This window comes from Pseudophryne corroboree, chromosome 10, assembly GCF_028390025.1.
Source record: "Pseudophryne corroboree isolate aPseCor3 chromosome 10, aPseCor3.hap2, whole genome shotgun sequence".
NCBI lineage: Eukaryota > Metazoa > Chordata > Amphibia > Anura > Myobatrachidae > Pseudophryne > Pseudophryne corroboree.
This window is the reverse complement of record NC_086453.1, coordinates 87,688,772-87,708,105: the sequence shown is the minus strand read 5'-3', so window position 1 is coordinate 87,708,105 and position 19,334 is coordinate 87,688,772. Positions and strand designations below refer to the sequence as shown.

Below are 19,334 nucleotides of genomic sequence, written 5' to 3'. Positions count from 1 at the left end.
TACGGAAAACCGGCGAGGAGGCACCTCTTCGAATTCCAGCTTGTAACCCTGAGAAACAATTTCTATTGCCCAGGGATCCACCTGTGAGTGAACTCAAATGTGGCTGAAGAGTCGAAGATGTGCTCCCACTGGGGCGGACTCCCTTAGCGGAGCCCCAGCGTCATGTGGTGGATTTAGTAGAGGCCGGGGAGGACTTCTGTTCCTGGGAACTAGCTGTGCCCTGCGCCCTTACCTCTGGTAAGAAAGGACGCTCCTCGTACTTTCTTGTTTTTCTGCGACCGAAAGGACTGCATTTGATAATGTCGTGCTTTCTTAGGCTGTGAGGGAATATAAGGCAAAAGATCAGATTTACCAGCTATAGCTGTGGAGACCAGGTCCGAGAGCCCTTCTCCACACAATTCCTCACCCTTGTAAGGTAAAACCTCCATATGCCTCTTTTAGTCGGCATCACCTGTCCATTGCATGTTCCACAGGACACGTCTAGCAGAAATCGACATAGCGTTGACTCTAGAACCCAGTAGACCAATGTCTCTTTGAGCATGTCTTATATATAAGACAGCATCTTTTATATATCCTAGGGTCAATAACATGGTATCCTTATCTAGGGTTTCAATCTCCGCTGATGAGGTATCTGTTCACGCTGCTACAGCGCTATAAACCCCTGGCCGACACAATCGCCGGTCTGAGTAGTGTACCAGAATGTGTGTAAATGGACTTCAAAGTACTTTTCTGCAGGATCCCTGAGGGTAGCTGTATCTTGGTATGTCAGCGCTACCTTTTGGGTAAACGTGTTAACGCCTTGTCCACCCTAGGGGAGGATTCCCATCGTATCCTGGCCCTAGCAGGGAAAGGATACGCCATGAGAATTCTTTTGGGAAACTGCAGTTTCTTGTCTGGAAATTCCCGCTCTTTTTCACACAATTCATTTGGTTCATGAGAGGGGGGAAATGTTCTCTCAGCTTTCTTCCCCTTAAACATGTGTACCCTCGTGTCAGGGACAGATGGGTCATTAGTGATATGCAAAACATCTTTTATTACAATAATCATATATTGAATACTTTTCTGCCAGTTTTGGCTGTAACTTTGCATCATCGTAGTCGACACTGGAGTCAGACTCCGTGTCGGTATCAGTGTCTTATTTTGGATAGTGGGCGTTTTGAGACTCTGAAGGTCCCTGCGACATAGGGACAGACATGGGTAGATTCCCTGTCTGTTCTCTAATCTTTTGTGCAATAAAATTTACCTCAGCACTTAATTCCACATATCCAGTCAGGTGTCGGCGTTGTCGACGGAGACACCACACACACATTTGCTCCATCTCCTCCTTAGAAGAGCCTTTTACCTCAGACATGTCGACACACACGTACCGACACACCACACACTCAGGGAATCCTCTTATCTGAAGACAGTTCCCCCACAAGGCCCTTTGGAGAGACAGAGAGAGTATGCCAGCACACACCCAGCGCTAATACCCCAGGAAAAACACACAATGTGTTTACCCAGTAGCGCTGTAATACTATTATTTGCTGCCAATTATGTGCCCCCCCCCCCTCTTCTCTGAAACCCACTTTCACCGTGGATAAGCAGGGGAGAGTCCGGGGAGCTTCCTCTCAGCTGTACAGAAAATGGCGCTGGTGAGTGCTGAGGGAGAAGCCCCGCCCCCTCGGCGGCGGGCTTCTGTCCCGCTTAAATATAACAAAAACTGGCGGGGGCTCTTTATATACACAGTGCCTAGCTGTATATATATCTCTTTTGCCAGAAATGAGGTTTATATTGCTGCCCAGGGCGCCCCCCCTGCGCCCTTACGGTGACTGCCGTGTGTGAGAGCAATGGCGCACAGCTGCACTGCTGTGTGTTACCTCAGTGAAGATCATGAAGTCTTCTGCCGCCTCTGAAGTCTTCTTTTCTTCTCATACTCACCCGGCTTCTATCTTCCGGCTCTGTGAGGAGGACGGCGGCGCGGCTCCGGGACGAACTCCAGGGTGAGATCTGTGTTCCGACTCCCTCTGGAGCTAATGGTGTCCAGTAGCCTAAGAAGCAGAGCCTTGAAACTCACAGAAGTAGGTCTGCTTCTCTCCCCTCAGTCCCTCGATGCAGGGAGTCTGTTGCCAGCAGGCTCCCTGAAAATAAAAAAACTTAACAAATATACTTTGTCAGGAAGCTCAGGAGAGCTCCCTGAAGTGCACCCATCTCCTCTGGGCACAGTATCACACTGAGGTCTGGAGGAGGGGCATAGAGGGAGGAGCCAGTGTACACCAGATCTAAAGTCTTTCTTAAAGTGCCCATGTCTCCTGCGGAGCCCGTCTATCCCCATAGTCCTTACGGAGTCCCCAGCATCCTCTAGGACGTAAGAGAAAAAAAGTTTAGTATTAAAAATTAAAGCAGGTGGGTGAATTGAAACGGACTTGTCTAGGAAACTAAATCTGTTTTACCGTGTTGCTGAACAGCTCCGCTTGTTCTAAACAGACAAATCTTTGAGAATATCAAGACATACAGTAGCCTGAATACACCTGCTTAATCGTTTATTGTCAATTTTCAACTTGTGAAACCCTACATAATGCTGATCTTTGGCAGAAAGGTCTTCATTTCATCTAACATGCAAGATCTCATATCACCACAGGCAAAACCTTTATAGGAATCAAGTAGATCTGATCCAGCGGTGACACACAGGACCAGTTATCTGGAATTTCTCTAGTAAAGACATTACTATATAAGAATGCTGGCTGGATGGCTGTTATTCAAAGGAAGATAACAGAGGTTAGTCCTGTTTGTAGATCATCATAAATACCCTTAAATAACAACTGACTATAACTTGCAAATATATTATATGCATAAAATAAATGAAAACAGAGATGATGCAAAGACTGTGGGGTAATTGTTTATTTCTAAGCCCACCAGCTTGGCATGTTTGCAAGTTTCCTGAAGGATTCTATAGAAAGCCTTTTAAAGCTACATAAGGGTTCCAAAATCTCAAGTTCTGTCACAGAAAAAAAAACCTTCTCATATACACATATGGAGGGCATTAGGGGCCTCATTCAGCAACAAGTGATAGAACTTGTTGCGTGTGGTAAATAGTGCTCCAGCCAATCAGCTCCCAACTGTCATGTGTTCAGCTCTTAACTGTCATGTTTAAAAAAAATGACAGTTGGCAGCTGACTGGCTGAAGCACCATTTATCATACGCAAGGCGTTTTATCATTCACAATGAGTTATCACTTGTTGATAAATGGCCCTTTATAGGTTATTGATGTTGACTTAACTTAAATACATCTTTTTTTTCTGTACAATGTCTACTTAGGTGGTATCCAATTACCCATGGTAAATGACCGCAGGTAATTGTATCGCCAGGGGCTTTATTATTAACCCCGATGCAGCAGGCTGCTCCCCCGATGCCGACACTTATCGCGAATCATGCTTTAGGGGCCTCAGGCACCCAAAGCATAACCTGCCATAAGCAGCTGCCGGAGCCATGCTAACACATGGAATCAGGGACTTATCCCTGCATCCATGTGCTTTTGCGTAGGTCCGTTTTCGGCCAAAAAGAAAACGGCATGTAATAGGATACCGCGATAATGACCATTTGTCATTAATCGCGATATACGTCCGTTTTCACTTGCCGAAAACGGATCGCCTGCAATTGGATTCCCCCCATAATGGGCGGGATTCAATTCTTTTCACCCCTTTCCACACTCGTTCTGTTTCTGCCCTCAGGGACGTTGTATCATTATTTCAGCTCGCTAACCCCAAAGTAGCGAGGCATCCAACCCTTTACACAGTAAACCTGATTACTATGGGCACAATATGCGCGATAACGGAGATCATTTTAGAAAGGGAATTGGGTGTGATATATCATTTGAATCTCACCCAATGTCTTCTATTGTTTTTCCATCCGTAGCAGGCTTCAGCTCCCCCCCGCTTGTTATTCTAAAGGTCATACCTGTGCGCTTTCCGAGTAAGAATCACCGAGCCCATCACCTTGGTTATTTTCTAATGAACTACCAGAGTGCACGATAAAAGAGACGTGGAGAGATCCCATCACCGAAATGTAAAGAAGAAGCCAGAAACAGCTACAGTACGTGTACTATAATCTAGGACTGACACCATGCGCAGCGCTAGGGAAGCATATACAGCTAGCACTATAGTGCAGTACGTGTACTATAATCTAGGACTGACACCATGCGCAGCGCTAGGGAAGCATATACAGCTAGCACTATAGTGCAGTACGTGTACTATAATCTAGGACGGACACCATGCGCAGCGCTAGGGAAGCATATACAGCTAGCACTATAGTGCAGTACGTGTACTATAATCTAGGACTGACACCATGCGCAGCGCTAGGGAAGCATATACAGCTAGCACTATAGTGCAGTACGTGTACTATAATCTAGGACTGACACCATGCGCAGCGCTAGGGAAGCATATACAGCTAGCACTATAGTGCAGTACGTGTACTATAATCTAGGACTGACACCATGCGCAGCGCTAGGGAAGCATATACAGCTAGCACTATAGTGCAGTACGTGTACTATAATCTAGGACTGACACCATGCGCAGCGCTAGGGAAGCATATACAGCTAGCACTATAGTGCAGTACGTGTACTATAATCTAGGACGGACATCATGCGCAGCGCTAGGGAAGCATATACAGCTAGCACTATAGTGCAGTACGTGTACTATAATCTAGGACGGACATCATGCGCAGCGCTAGGGAAGCATATACAGCTAGCACTATAGTGCAGTACGTGTACTATAATCTAGGACTGACATCATGCGCAGCGCTAGGGAAGCATATACAGCTAGCACTATAGTGCAGTACGTGTACTATAATCTAGGACTGACACCATGCGCAGCGCTAGGGAAGCATATACAGCTAGCACTATAGTGCAGTACGTGTACTATAATCTAGGACGGACATCATGCGCAGCGCTAGGGAAGCATATACAGCTAGCACTATAGTGCAGTACGTGTACTATAATCTAGGACTGACACCATGCGCAGCGCTAGGGAAGCATATACAGCTAGCACTATAGTGCAGTACGTGTACTATAATCTAGGACTGACACCATGCGCAGCGCTAGGGAAGCATATACAGCTAGCACTATAGTGCAGTACGTGTACTATAATCTAGGACTGACACCATGCGCAGCGCTAGGGAAGCATATACAGCTAGCACTATAGTGCAGTACGTGTACTATAATCTAGGACTGACACCATGCGCAGCGCTAGGGAAGCATATACAGCTAGCACTATAGTGCAGTACGTGTACTATAATCTAGGACTGACACCATGCGCAGCGCTAGGGAAGCATATACAGCTAGCACTATAGTGCAGTACGTGTACTATAATCTAGGACTGACACCATGCGCAGCGCTAGGGAAGCATATACAGCTAGCACTATAGTGCAGTACGTGTACTATAATCTAGGACTGACACCATGCGCAGCGCTAGGGAAGCATATACAGCTAGCACTATAGTGCAGTACGTGTACTATAATCTAGGACTGACACCATGCGCAGCGCTAGGGAAGCATATACAGCTAGCACTATAGTGCAGTACGTGTACTATAATCTAGGACTGACACCATGCGCAGCGCTAGGGAAGCATATACAGCTAGCACTATAGTGCAGTACGTGTACTATAATCTAGGACTGACACCATGCGCAGCGCTAGGGAAGCATATACAGCTAGCACTATAGTGCAGTACGTGTACTATAATCTAGGACTGACACCATGCGCAGCGCTAGGGAAGCATATACAGCTAGCACTATAGTGCAGTACGTGTACTATAATCTAGGACTGACACCATGCGCAGCGCTAGGGAAGCATATACAGCTAGCACTATAGTGCAGTACGTGTACTATAATCTAGGACGGACATCATGCGCAGCGCTAGGGAAGCATATACAGCTAGCACTATAGTGCAGTACGTGTACTATAATCTAGGACTGACACCATGCGCAGCGCTAGGGAAGCATATACAGCTAGCACTATAGTGCAGTACGTGTACTATAATCTAGGACTGACACCATGCGCAGCGCTAGGGAAGCATATACAGCTAGCACTATAGTGCAGTACGTGTACTATAATCTAGGACTGACACCATGCGCAGCGCTAGGGAAGCATATACAGCTAGCACTATAGTGCAGTACGTGTACTATAATCTAGGACTGACACCATGCGCAGCGCTAGGGAAGCATATACAGCTAGCACTATAGTGCAGTACGTGTACTATAATCTAGGACTGACACCATGCGCAGCGCTAGGGAAGCATATACAGCTAGCACTATAGTGCAGTACGTGTACTATAATCTAGGACTGACACCATGCGCAGCGCTAGGGAAGCATATACAGCTAGCACTATAGTGCAGTACGTGTACTATAATCTAGGACTGACACCATGCGCAGCGCTAGGGAAGCATATACAGCTAGCACTATAGTGCAGTACGTGTACTATAATCTAGGACGGACATCATGCGCAGCGCTAGGGAAGCATATACAGCTAGCACTATAGTGCAGTACGTGTACTATAATCTAGGACGGACATCATGCGCAGCGCTAGGGAAGCATATACAGCTAGCACTATAGTGCAGTACGTGTACTATAATCTAGGACTGACACCATGCGCAGCGCTAGGGAAGCATATACAGCTAGCACTATAGTGCAGTACGTGTACTATAATCTAGGACTGACACCATGCGCAGCGCTAGGGAAGCATATACAGCTAGCACTATAGTGCAGTACGTGTACTATAATCTAGGACGGACATCATGCGCAGCGCTAGGGAAGCATATACAGCTAGCACTATAGTGCAGTACGTGTACTATAATCTAGGACTGACACCATGCGCAGCGCTAGGGAAGCATATACAGCTAGCACTATAGTGCAGTACGTGTACTATAATCTAGGACTGACATCATGCGCAGCGCTAGGGAAGCATATACAGCTAGCACTATAGTGCAGTACGTGTACTATAATCTAGGACTGACACCATGCGCAGCGCTAGGGAAGCATATACAGCTAGCACTATAGTGCAGTACGTGTACTATAATCTAGGACTGACACCATGCGCAGCGCTAGGGAAGCATATACAGCTAGCACTATAGTGCAGTACGTGTACTATAATCTAGGACGGACATCATGCGCAGCGCTAGGGAAGCATATACAGCTAGCACTATAGTGCAGTACGTGTACTATAATCTAGGACGGACATCATGCGCAGCGCTAGGGAAGCATATACAGCTAGCACTATAGTGCAGTACGTGTACTATAATCTAGGACTGACACCATGCGCAGCGCTAGGGAAGCATATACAGCTAGCACTATAGTGCAGTACGTGTACTATAATCTAGGACTGACACCATGCGCAGCGCTAGGGAAGCATATACAGCTAGCACTATAGTGCAGTACGTGTACTATAATCTAGGACTGACACCATGCGCAGCGCTAGGGAAGCATATACAGCTAGCACTATAGTGCAGTACGTGTACTATAATCTAGGACTGACACCATGCGCAGCGCTAGGGAAGCATATACAGCTAGCACTATAGTGCAGTACGTGTACTATAATCTAGGACTGACACCATGCGCAGCGCTAGGGAAGCATATACAGCTAGCACTATAGTGCAGTACGTGTACTATAATCTAGGACTGACACCATGCGCAGCGCTAGGGAAGCATATACAGCTAGCACTATAGTGCAGTACGTGTACTATAATCTAGGACTGACACCATGCGCAGCGCTAGGGAAGCATATACAGCTAGCACTATAGTGCAGTACGTGTACTATAATCTAGGACGGACATCATGCGCAGCGCTAGGGAAGCATATACAGCTAGCACTATAGTGCAGTACGTGTACTATAATCTAGGACTGACACCATGCGCAGCGCTAGGGAAGCATATACAGCTAGCACTATAGTGCAGTACGTGTACTATAATCTAGGACTGACATCATGCGCAGCGCTAGGGAAGCATATACAGCTAGCACTATAGTGCAGTACGTGTACTATAATCTAGGACTGACACCATGCGCAGCGCTAGGGAAGCATATACAGCTAGCACTATAGTGCAGTACGTGTACTATAATCTAGGACTGACACCATGCGCAGCGCTAGGGAAGCATATACAGCTAGCACTATAGTGCAGTACGTGTACTATAATCTAGGACGGACATCATGCGCAGCGCTAGGGAAGCATATACAGCTAGCACTATAGTGCAGTACGTGTACTATAATCTAGGACTGACACCATGCGCAGCGCTAGGGAAGCATATACAGCTAGCACTATAGTGCAGTACGTGTACTATAATCTAGGACTGACACCATGCGCAGCGCTAGGGAAGCATATACAGCTAGCACTATAGTGCAGTACGTGTACTATAATCTAGGACTGACACCATGCGCAGCGCTAGGGAAGCATATACAGCTAGCACTATAGTGCAGTACGTGTACTATAATCTAGGACTGACACCATGCGCAGCGCTAGGGAAGCATATACAGCTAGCACTATAGTGCAGTACGTGTACTATAATCTAGGACGGACACCATGCGCAGCGCTAGGGAAGCATATACAGCTAGCACTATAGTGCAGTACGTGTACTATAATCTAGGACTGACACCATGCGCAGCGCTAGGGAAGCATATACAGCTAGCACTATAGTGCTAGAGGAAGCATCTGAAGCATTTGCAAATGAAATTGTGCCTCTACAAAGCGAGAAACCTGACCATTACACTGGAGAAACAAAGACCTCTGAGATCTGAGGCACCGATGTCTGGGTCCAACTGATCAGTCAACATTACTTAACAGAAGTCAAGCTTCTCAATTAGGTCTCATTAAAAAAAAAAAAAAAAAAGTAAAAGACAAAGGGTTCACACATGTCACTGATATTTCTATTATAATTAGCGGTGTTAACGTGTGTGTGTGTGTGCGCTTCAATAACTGGCGACAGTTTGCCCTATAAATGTACTCAGGTCCTCACTGGCTGCAGGTTGGCGTAACCCTATAAATGTACTCAGGTCCTCACTGGCTGCAGGTTGGCGTAACCCTATAAAATGTACTCAGGTCCTCACTGGCTGCAGGTTGGCGTAACCCTATAAAATGTACTCAGGTCCTCACTGGCTGCAGGTTGGCGTAACCCTATAAAATGTACTCAGGTCCTCACTGGCTGCAGGTTGCCGTAACCCTATAAAATGTACTCAGGTCCTCACTGGCTGCAGGTTGGCGTAACCCTATAAATGTACTCAGGTCCTCACTGGCTGCAGGTTGGCGTAACCCTATAAAATGTACTCAGGTCCTCACTGGCTGCAGGTTGGCGTAACCCTATAAATGTACTCAGGTCCTCACTGGCTCCAGGTTGGCGTAACCCTATAAATGTACTCAGGTCCTCACTGGCTCCAGGTTGGTTGGCGTAACCCTATAAATGTACTCAGGTCCTCACTGGCTACAGGTTGGTGTAACCCTATAAATGTATTCATGTCCTTACTGGCTACAGGTTGGCGTAACCCTATAAATGTATTCAGGTCCTCACTGGCTACAGGTTGGTGTAGCCATAGGAATGCCCTAATGAACTTAATGGCTACAGGCTGGTATAACTCTATAACTAATGAGTTATTGGCTTATTTAACCATAATAAACACACTGAATGAATGCAAGTTGGGTAAAGTGACTTACACACTTACACATACGCATTACTGAGAAAAAAATAATAAGATTTTACTCACCGGTAAATCTATTTCTCGTAGTCCGTAGTGGATGCTGGGGACTCCGTAAGGACCATGGGGAATAGCGGCTCCGCAGGAGACTGGGCACAGCTAAGAAAGATTTAGGACTACCTGGTGTGCACTGGCTCCTCCCACTATGACCCTCCTCCAGACTTCAGTAAGGATACTGTGCCCGGAAGAGCTGACACAATAAGGAAGGATTTTGAATCCCGGGTAAGACTCATACCAGCCACACCAATCACACCGTATAACTCGTGATAATATACCCAGTTAACAGTATGAACACAACAGAGCCTCTGAAAAGATGGCTCAACAATAACCCTTGTTGTTAACAATAACTATATACAAGTATTGCAGACAGTCCGCACTTGGGACGGGCGCCCAGCATCCACTACGGACTACGAGAAATAGATTTACCGGTGAGTAAAATCTTATTTTCTCTAACGTCCTAGTGGATGCTGGGGACTCCGTAAGGACCATGGGGATTATACCAAAGCTCCCAAACGGGCGGGAGAGTGCGGATGACTCTGCAGCACCGAATGAGAGAACCAAGGTCCTCCTCAGCCAGGGTAACAAAGTTGTAGAATTTTGCAAACGTGTTTGCCCCTGACCAAGTAGCAGCTCGGCAAAGTTGTAAAGCCGAGACCCCTCGGGCAGCCGCCCAAGAAGAGCCCACTTTCCTCGTGGAATGGGCTTTTACAGATTTAGGCTGCGGCAGGCCAGCCACAGAATGCGCAAGCTGAATTGTGCTACAAATCCAGCGAGCAATAGCCTGCTTTGAAGCAGGAGCACCCATCTTGTTTGGTGCATACAGGATAAATAGCGAGTCAGTCTTCCTGACTCCCGCCGTCCTGGAAACATACATTTTCAAGGCCCTGACTACGTCCAGTAACTTGGAGTCCTCCAAGTCCCTAGTAGCCGCAGGCACCACGATAGGTTGGTTCAAGTGAAAAGCTGATACCACCTTAGGAAGAAACTGGGGACGAGTCCTCAATTCTGCCCTATCCATATGGAAAATCAAATAGGGGCTTTTACATGACAAAGCCGCCAATTCTGACACACGCCTTGCCGAAGCCAAGGCCAAAAGCATGACCACTTTCCACGCGAAATATTTTAAATCCACGGTTTTGAGTGGCTCAAACCAATGTGACTTTAGGAAACCCAACACCACGTTGAGGTCCCACGGTGCCACTGGAGGCACAAAAGGAGGCTGAATATGCAGCACTCCCTTGACAAATGTCTGAACTTCAGGCAGTGAAGCCAGTTCTTTTTGGAAGAAAATCGACAGAGCCGAAATCTGGACCTTAATGGAACCCAATTGTAGGCCCATAGTCCCCTCTGATTGTAGGAAGTGCAGAAATCGACCTAGCTGAAATTTCTCCTTTGGGGCCTTCCTGGCCTCACAGTACGCAACATATTTCCGCCATATGCGGTGATAATGGTTAGCGTTCACTTCTTTCCTAGCTTTAAATAGCGTAGGGATAACTTCCTCCGGAATTCCCTTTTCCTTCAGGATCCGGCGTTCAACCGCCATGCCGTCCAACGCAGCCGCGGTACGTCTTGGAACAGACAGGCCCCCTGCTGCAGCAGGTCCTGTCTGAGCGGCAGAGGCCATGGGTCCTCTGAGATCATTTCTTGGAGTTCTGGTTACCAAGCTCTTCTTGGCCAACCCGGAACAATGAGTATAGTTCTTACTCCTCTCCTTCTTATTATTCTCATTACCCTGGGTAAGAGAGGCAGAGAAGGGAACACATACACCGACTGGTACACCCACGGTGTTACCAGAGCGTCCACAGCTATCGCCTGAGGTTCCTTGACCTGGCGCAATATCTTTGTAAAACTTTTAGTTGAGGCGGGACGCCATCATGTCCACCTGTGGCCTTTCCCAATGGTGTACAATCATTTGGAAGACTTCTGGATGAAGTCCCCACTCTCCCGGGTGGAGGTCGTGTCTTCTGAGAAAGTCTGCTTCTCAGTTGTCCACTCCGGGAATGAACACTGCTGACAGTGCTAACACATGATTTTCCGCCCATCGGAGAATCCTTGTGGCTTCTGCCATCGCCATCCTGCTTCTTGTGCCGCCCTGTCGTTTACATGAGCGACCGCCGTGATGTTGTCTGACTGGATCAGCACCGGCCGGTGTTGAAGCAGGGGTCTAGCCTGACTTAGGGCATTGTAAATGGCCCTTAGTTCCAGAATATTTATGTGTAGGGAAGTCTCCTGACTTTTCCATAGCCTTGGAAGTTTCTTCCCTGTGTAACTGCCCCCCAGCCTCGAAGGCTGGCATCCGTGGTCACCAGGACCCAGTCCTGTATGCCGAATCTGCGGCCCCCTAGAAGATGAGCACTCTGCAGCCACCACAACAGCGACACCCTGGCCCTTGGAGACAGGGTTATCCGCCGATGCATCTGAAGATGCGACCCGGACCACATGTCCAACAGATCCCACTGGAAAATCCTTGTATGGGACCTGGCGAAAGGAATTTCTTCGTAAGAAGCTACCATCCTTCCCAGGGCTCGCGTGCATTGATGCACCGACACCTGTATACGTATTAGGAGGTCTCTGTCTAGAGACGACAACTCCTTGGACTTCTCCTCCGGGAGAAAACCTTTTTTATCCTGTTCTGTGTCCAGAACCATACTCAGGAACAGTAGACGCGTCGTAGGAACCAGCTGCGACTTTGGATATTCAGAATCCAGCCGTGCTGTTGTAGCACTTCCCGAGATAGTGCTACTCCGCCGAACAAATGCTCCCTGGACCTCGCCTTTATATAAGGAGATCGTCCAAGTACGGGATAATTATTTCGGCCATTACCTTGGTAAATACCTCGGTGCCGGGGACAGACCAACGGCAACGTCTGGAATTGGTAATGACAATCCTGTACCACAATTTTGAGGTACTCCTGGTGAAGAGGGTAAATAGGGACATGCAGGTAAGCATCCTTGATGTCCAGTGATACCATGAAATTCTCCAGGCTTGCAATAATCGCCCTTAGCGATTCCATTTCGAACTTGAACCTTCGTATATAAAAGTGTTCAAGGCTTTCAATTTTAGAATGGGTCTCACCGAACCGTCTGGTTTCGGTACCACAACATTATGGAATAGTAACCCCGGCCTTGTTGAAGGAGGGGTACCTTGATTTCACCTGCTGGAGGTGCAGCTTGTGAATTGCCGCCAGTACTACCTTTCTCCGAGGGCAGCAGACAAGGCTGAGGTGAGGTAACGGCGAGGGGGAGTCGCCTCGAACTCCAGCCTGTATCCCTGTGATACTATTTGCAGAACCTAGGGATCCACCTGTGGGCAAACCCACTGGTCCCTGAAGTTCCCGAGACGCGCCCCTACCGCACCTGTCTCCACCTGTGGAGCCCCAACGTTAAGTGGTGGACTCAGGAGGAAGCGGGGGAAGATTTTTGATCCTGGGAACTGGCTGCTGGTGCAGCTTTTTCCTTCTTCCCTTGTCTCTGTGCAGAAAGGAAGCGCCTTTGACCCGCTTGCTTTTCTGAAGCCGAAAGAACTGTACCTGAAAATACGGTGCTTTCTTAGGCTGTGAGGAAACCTGAGGTAAAAATTTTTTTTTTCCCAGCTGTTGCTGTGGATACGAGGTCCCAGAGACCATCCCCAAACAATTCCTCACCCTTATAAGGCAGAATCTCCATGTGCCTTTTATAGGCAGCATCACCTGTCCACTGCCGGGTTTCTAATACCCTCCTGGCAGAATGGACATTGCATTTATTCTGGATGCCAGCCGGCAAATATCCCTCTGTGCATCCTTTATATATATATATATATATATATATATATATATATATATATATATATATATATATATATATATATATATATATATATATATATATATATATATATATATAAGACGACGTCTTTAATATGCTCTATGTTAGCAAACTATTATCCCTGTCTAGGGTATTAATATTATCTGACAGGGTATCAGACCACGCTGCAGCAGCACTATTTATGCTGAGGCAATTGCAGGTCTCAGTATATAACCTGAGTGTGTATATACAGACTTCAGGATAGCCTCCTGTTTTTTATCAGCAGGCTCCTTCAAGATGGCCGCATCCTAAGACGGCAGTGCCACCTTTTTTGACAAACGTGTGAGCGCGTTATCCACCCTAAGGGATATCTCCCAACGTGACCTATCCTCTGGCGGAAAAGGGTACGCCATCAGTAACTTTTTAGAAATTACCAGTTTCTTATTGGGGAAACACACGCTACTTTACACACTTCATTCATTCATCTGATGGGGGAACAAAACACTGGCTGCTTTTTCTCCCCAAAAATAAAACCCCTTTTATGTGGTACTTGGGTTCATGTCAGAAATGCGTAACACATTTTTCATTGCCGAGATCATGTAACGGATGTTCCTAGTGGATTGTGTATATGTCTCAACCTCGTCGACACTGGAGTCAGACTCCGTGTCGACATCTGTGTCTGCCATCTGATGTAACGGGCGCTTTTTTGAGCCCCTGATGGCCTTTGAGACGCCTGGGCAGGCGCGGGCTGAGAAGCCGGCTGTCCCACAGCTGTTTTACGTCATCCAGCCTTGTAAGGAGTTGACATTGTCGGTTAATACCTTCCACCTATCCATCCACTCTGGTGTCGGCCCCACAGGGGACGACATCCCATTTATCGGCCTCTGCTCCACCTCCACGTAACCTTCCTCATCCCACATGTCGACACAGCCGTACCGACACAGCACACACAGGGAATGCTCTGACTGAGGACAGGACCCCACAAAGTCCTTTGGGGAGACAGAGAGAGAGTATGCCAGCACACACCAGAGCGCTATATAATGCAGGGATTAACACTATAACTGAGTGATTTTTCCCCCCAATAGCTGCTTGTATAAACAATATTGCGCCTAAATTTAGTGCCCCCCCTCTCTTTTTAACCCTTTGAGCCTGAAAACTACAGGGAAGAGCCTGGGGAGCTGTCTTCCAGCCGCACTGTGAAGAGAAAATGGCGCCAGTGTGCTGAGGGAGATAGCCCCGCCCCTTTTTCGCGGACTTTTCTCCCGCTTTTTTATGGATTCTGGCAGGGGTATTTATCACATATATAGCCTCTGGGGCTATATATTGTGATATATTTGCCAGCCAAGGTGTTTTTATTGCTGCTCAGGGCGCCCCCCCCCAGCGCCCTGCACCCTCAGTGACCGGAGTGTGAAGTGTGTATGAGGAGCAATGGCGCACAGCTGCAGTGCTGTGCGCTACCTTGGTGAAGACTGATGTCTTCTGCCGCCGATTTTCCGGATTCTTCTTGCTTCTGGCTCTGTAAGGGGGCCGGCGGCGCGGCTCCGGGACCGAACACCAATGGCCGGTTCCATGCGGTCGATCCCTCTGGAGCTAATGGTGTCCAGTAGCCTAAGAAGCCCAAGCTACCACCAGTTAGGTAGGTTCGCTTCTTCTCCCCTTAGTCCCTCGCTGCAGTGAGTCTGTTGCCAGCAGATCTCACTGTAAAATAAAAAACCTAAAATATACTTTCTCTCTAGGAGCTCAGGAGAGCCCCTAGTGTGCATCCAGCTCAGCCGGGCACAGGATTCTAACTGAAGTCTGGAGGAGGGTCATAGTGGGAGGAGCCAGTGCACACCAGGTAGTCCTAAATCTTTCTTAGCTGTGCCCAGTCTCCTGCAGAGCCGCTATTCCCCATGGTCCTTACGGAGTCCCCAGCATCCACTAGGACGTCAGAGAAAAATACAATAGGCAATCACACCGGACAAGATAATATGGACTGTGGAAAGACAAGTTCAACGACACGGGATGTGAACATGCGTTTAGATGGTGACACAAACTATTGGATGATCATTGTGAAGGTCTGAGGTATTGATAAAATGCAAATTTGTTGAGATATTGTTTCTTTTTCAGGTGGAACAATGGGTCATACACATTATTTAACTGAGTGGCAAAAGGGAGCCATTGTTTTTGGCCGGGAGCATGGCCATAGCCTGGAGGAGGTGACGACATTTGTTGTTGTGCCCTTGAAGACCGTGAGTACTATCCATCTACAGTGGAAGAAGCACGGACACCAAGAATCTCAATGGCGGAACAGTGGCCGAAAGGCTTGGATTAGTTTGCAGAACATCAGACTGATGAGCCACATCTGGACCTTTGGGGCTGTTTGGCTGGGGCCGGCGTTGTACTGTTGGAGCAGTTCCTGATGCGTTTGGAAAAGATTGGCGATTGCTAGGCTCCCTAAATGCCTGCGGACCCAATTTGTTACAATCAACTTTCGGCCACTGTAACTCAGATTAACACTGGTGGCTAAAATCACACACGGCTTGTAACAGGCTCATGTGACTAAAGGAATAAAACAGCCAGCATTCCTCTACAACCTGCAGACTAAACCACACAGGTAACTGGTTCAGCAGATTACTTCTTTGTGTAGATCAACATAAAAATCCACAAATTGAGTATAACAGCAGGTAGTTATGTTTGCTGCCTGGAGAACAGAGTGACATTCAAGCATCATAGGCCAGACTTCCTGAGTCACTGGTTTCTAGCCTAGGGAGAGGGGCAGGATTTAGCGTTTGAGCTACACTTTATTCCTATCAGAAAAAAAAAAAAAAAAAAATGATGGTGGTCACATACTACTCCCTAAACAATTGGGAGTCGTATACAAAACATGTACTGCATTAGATGCGCATAATAAAGACAAATGCTCTGCACTTAACCTGAACTGTATTTTACTTGTTCCTAGATACACTAGACGAGATCTAGCACTTTTCTTTTTTGCAGGGTCATCATCTTTTGTAGGCTAAGTGTATGACGTCCATTGTATATTCTCACTTGTCATCAATGAGTGGAAGGTGTAGAGGGCTTGTGACCCGTTTGTGGTGCCAATATGTAGGCAAATGACCACATACACTGGGAACAGGAACACCGAAGATGAAGACTTTATAAAAGGAAGCACTTTTGTTAATGGATCCCTCCACCACTGTAATTCCCACCAGTTGCGCTGCAGAAGACTTTTTATTTTATTTTAAATTAAACAACTATCTGATAACTAATAGTTAAAATAAAAAAAGTCTACTGCAGCGCAGCTGGTGGGAATTACAGTGGTGGAAGGATCCCTTAACAAGACTTCCTAACAACTGGGGCTTGGTTTGGCTTTGGACTTATTTTTTCTGCAGTAACCTCCAAACCACTGGTCTCTGCAGGCAGTATACTCTGCAATGCACATCAAAAGAGCTCTATTCTGGGGTATATCCTCAGTGGATAAGTCTGTATATAGAGAAGGACAAACAGACTTTGCAGCAGGCTACTTGCAGCAGACCAAAGAGAGATAGGATTGTTTTCTATGAAGCCAATTACGTAAGATTTCTGGCGCACTTCCAAAGAACACAATGACAAATGTCTGCAGTCAGGTACAAGTGACGAGTGTGGTTATAATCATTAAATACTATCTCAGGCATGAGCAGCAGAAGAGCGAAACAAGGATTTATCTCGGACAACAAAACGCCTGTGTACTGTGGTTTGTGCAAACAACGCGAACGCCCAGATTATTCCATTAACACAAACTGCTCCTGAACAAGGAGTATAGCTAAATGTACTAATGGGATATTGCCTATAGTATAAGTGAATATAGCTGGACTCCAGAGAACAGACGTATTACTTTGTACCTCAATTGCTAAATAAAGAAACAAGGGAATTGTGCAATAGTAATGTTATGTCAATATATGGAATCACTTTCAACTTTTTTCTTTTTAAAATAATTCTTTAAAAGTCACCTGTTATACAAAAAAATGACTTGACATTCGACCTCTACATTATTCCAAAGAGGTAACTGGATTTTCAAGTAACCTCTAATAACAGGGATGAGAATTAATGTGTTATTGGCATGCTGCTCCGCTGTTCATACTGTCAGCTTCACACCGCCATCTAATGGCAGGCTGAAGGTGCAGCAGGCTTTATGCACTACATACCTAAATAAATTCAATTCTATTAGCTTTGGTGTCTGTTTTGACCATAACGATGCGGTACTAGAGTAAACGCCAGCAGCAGCAGTTAGGTTTTTATCGCAATGGTTGCAAATCATCTTACGGTGGATACACACTGCTCGATAAATCTGCAGGACAATGGACCTGCAGATATATCTATAGGTGGATCGGCAGTGTGTTGTGCATACACACCGCCCAATCTGTCGTGACTTAGTCAGGAACTGGGCCGGCTGCTGCAGCGTATGCACGGGCAGTCTGTTGGCCGGCCGAACAAACAACGATGCGCCGATATATTAGTCATTGTGTGTGCTGCAGGGCCGATGCGATAGGTCTGTGAACTACGGCGTTCACAGACATATCGTTGGCACACACTGGCCAATAGGCTAGCGACATATATCGGCCGTTCAATAGAACGGACGATATATCGGCCAGTGTGTACCCAGCATTAGCTATAGGAAACGTCTCTGGATCTTAACCCCTTCTCTCCTGGTCACATTACAACATCAATATCAGTTATTTATGTAGCACCAACAACAATATATAGCTTTTTTCAGAAACATTTACTAAAAATGGCCTTAGTTTGCTTATTTCTCCTCACAATGCAATCTACCCAAAGCCACAAAAAAAAAAAAGTGGCTTTTTTTAATTGAAACGGCAGGAAAGTGAACTAAAAGCTATTTTTTTTTCTTTTAATAAAACTCATTAAATGTGTAGGAATAATACTGTAGCCCAATGAGGTACACGGATTTGAATAGTTAACACAAAACCCCATTTTTTTTTTTTTTAAATTGATGAATTAGAACCTCACCATCTTTGGACTTCTTACCACTTTCCATATCATTGAAGTAGAGCAGGCATGTCCAAACTGCGGCCCTCCAGCTGTTATGAAACTACATATCCCAGCATGCCCTGACACAGTTTTGCTGTCAGAGAATGCTAAAGCTGTGTCAGGGCATGCTGGGATGTGTAGTTTCTCAACAGCTGGAGGGCCGCAGTTTGGACATGCCTGGCGTAGAGGTTTCCAAACACAGTCCTCAAGCCACTTCAACAGTCCAGGTTTTAAAGTATATCCATGCCTGGCCACAGGTGACATATTTAGTACCTCAGTTAATTTGATTTAATCATCTGTGCTGAACTATGTATATACTTAAAACCTGAACCGTTATGGTGCCTTCAGGACCGCGTTTGGGAACCTATGGCATAGAGTCTTATGGCCTTGGGATCACCAGCGTGCAACTAACAAAAGGCATATTGTTTGAAAAACAGGACTCCCCTCTTCCAAATGGGGGTACCATATAATCTGCACGATGGGTGAAATCAAACAGAGTGCCCTCCAACACGTGCCAGCTGTACTTGCATTTCTGCAGTGATGGCTGACCTCAGACAATTACCACTAAGAGGCCACATCATTTGAGAAAAAGGGACTATCCTCTTTAAAATAATGGTCACACGGAGGACTTGGGAAAATTCCCTTAGTTTAAACTTGCGCAGTGCTTAGGACGGGTGGTTTTCAGGTTGCCGGCTGTCGGGATCCCGGCGCCGGAATCCAGACAGCCGGCATACTGACAGTTTTTCTCCCTCGTGGGGGTCCATGACCCTCCTGGAGGGAGAATAAATAGCGTGGCGCGCTTAGAGCGCCACCATGCCCGCAGCGTGGGCTCATT

The 19,334-nt window shown here is 46.7% G+C and overlaps 1 protein-coding gene across 2 annotated transcripts in view; it reads right to left on the bottom strand.

Moving 5' to 3' along the window:
• EMC10 (ER membrane protein complex subunit 10) overlaps window positions 1-19,334 on the bottom strand; it is a 43,302-nt gene that overhangs the window by 11,743 nt on the left and 12,225 nt on the right. The window lies entirely within an intron of this gene.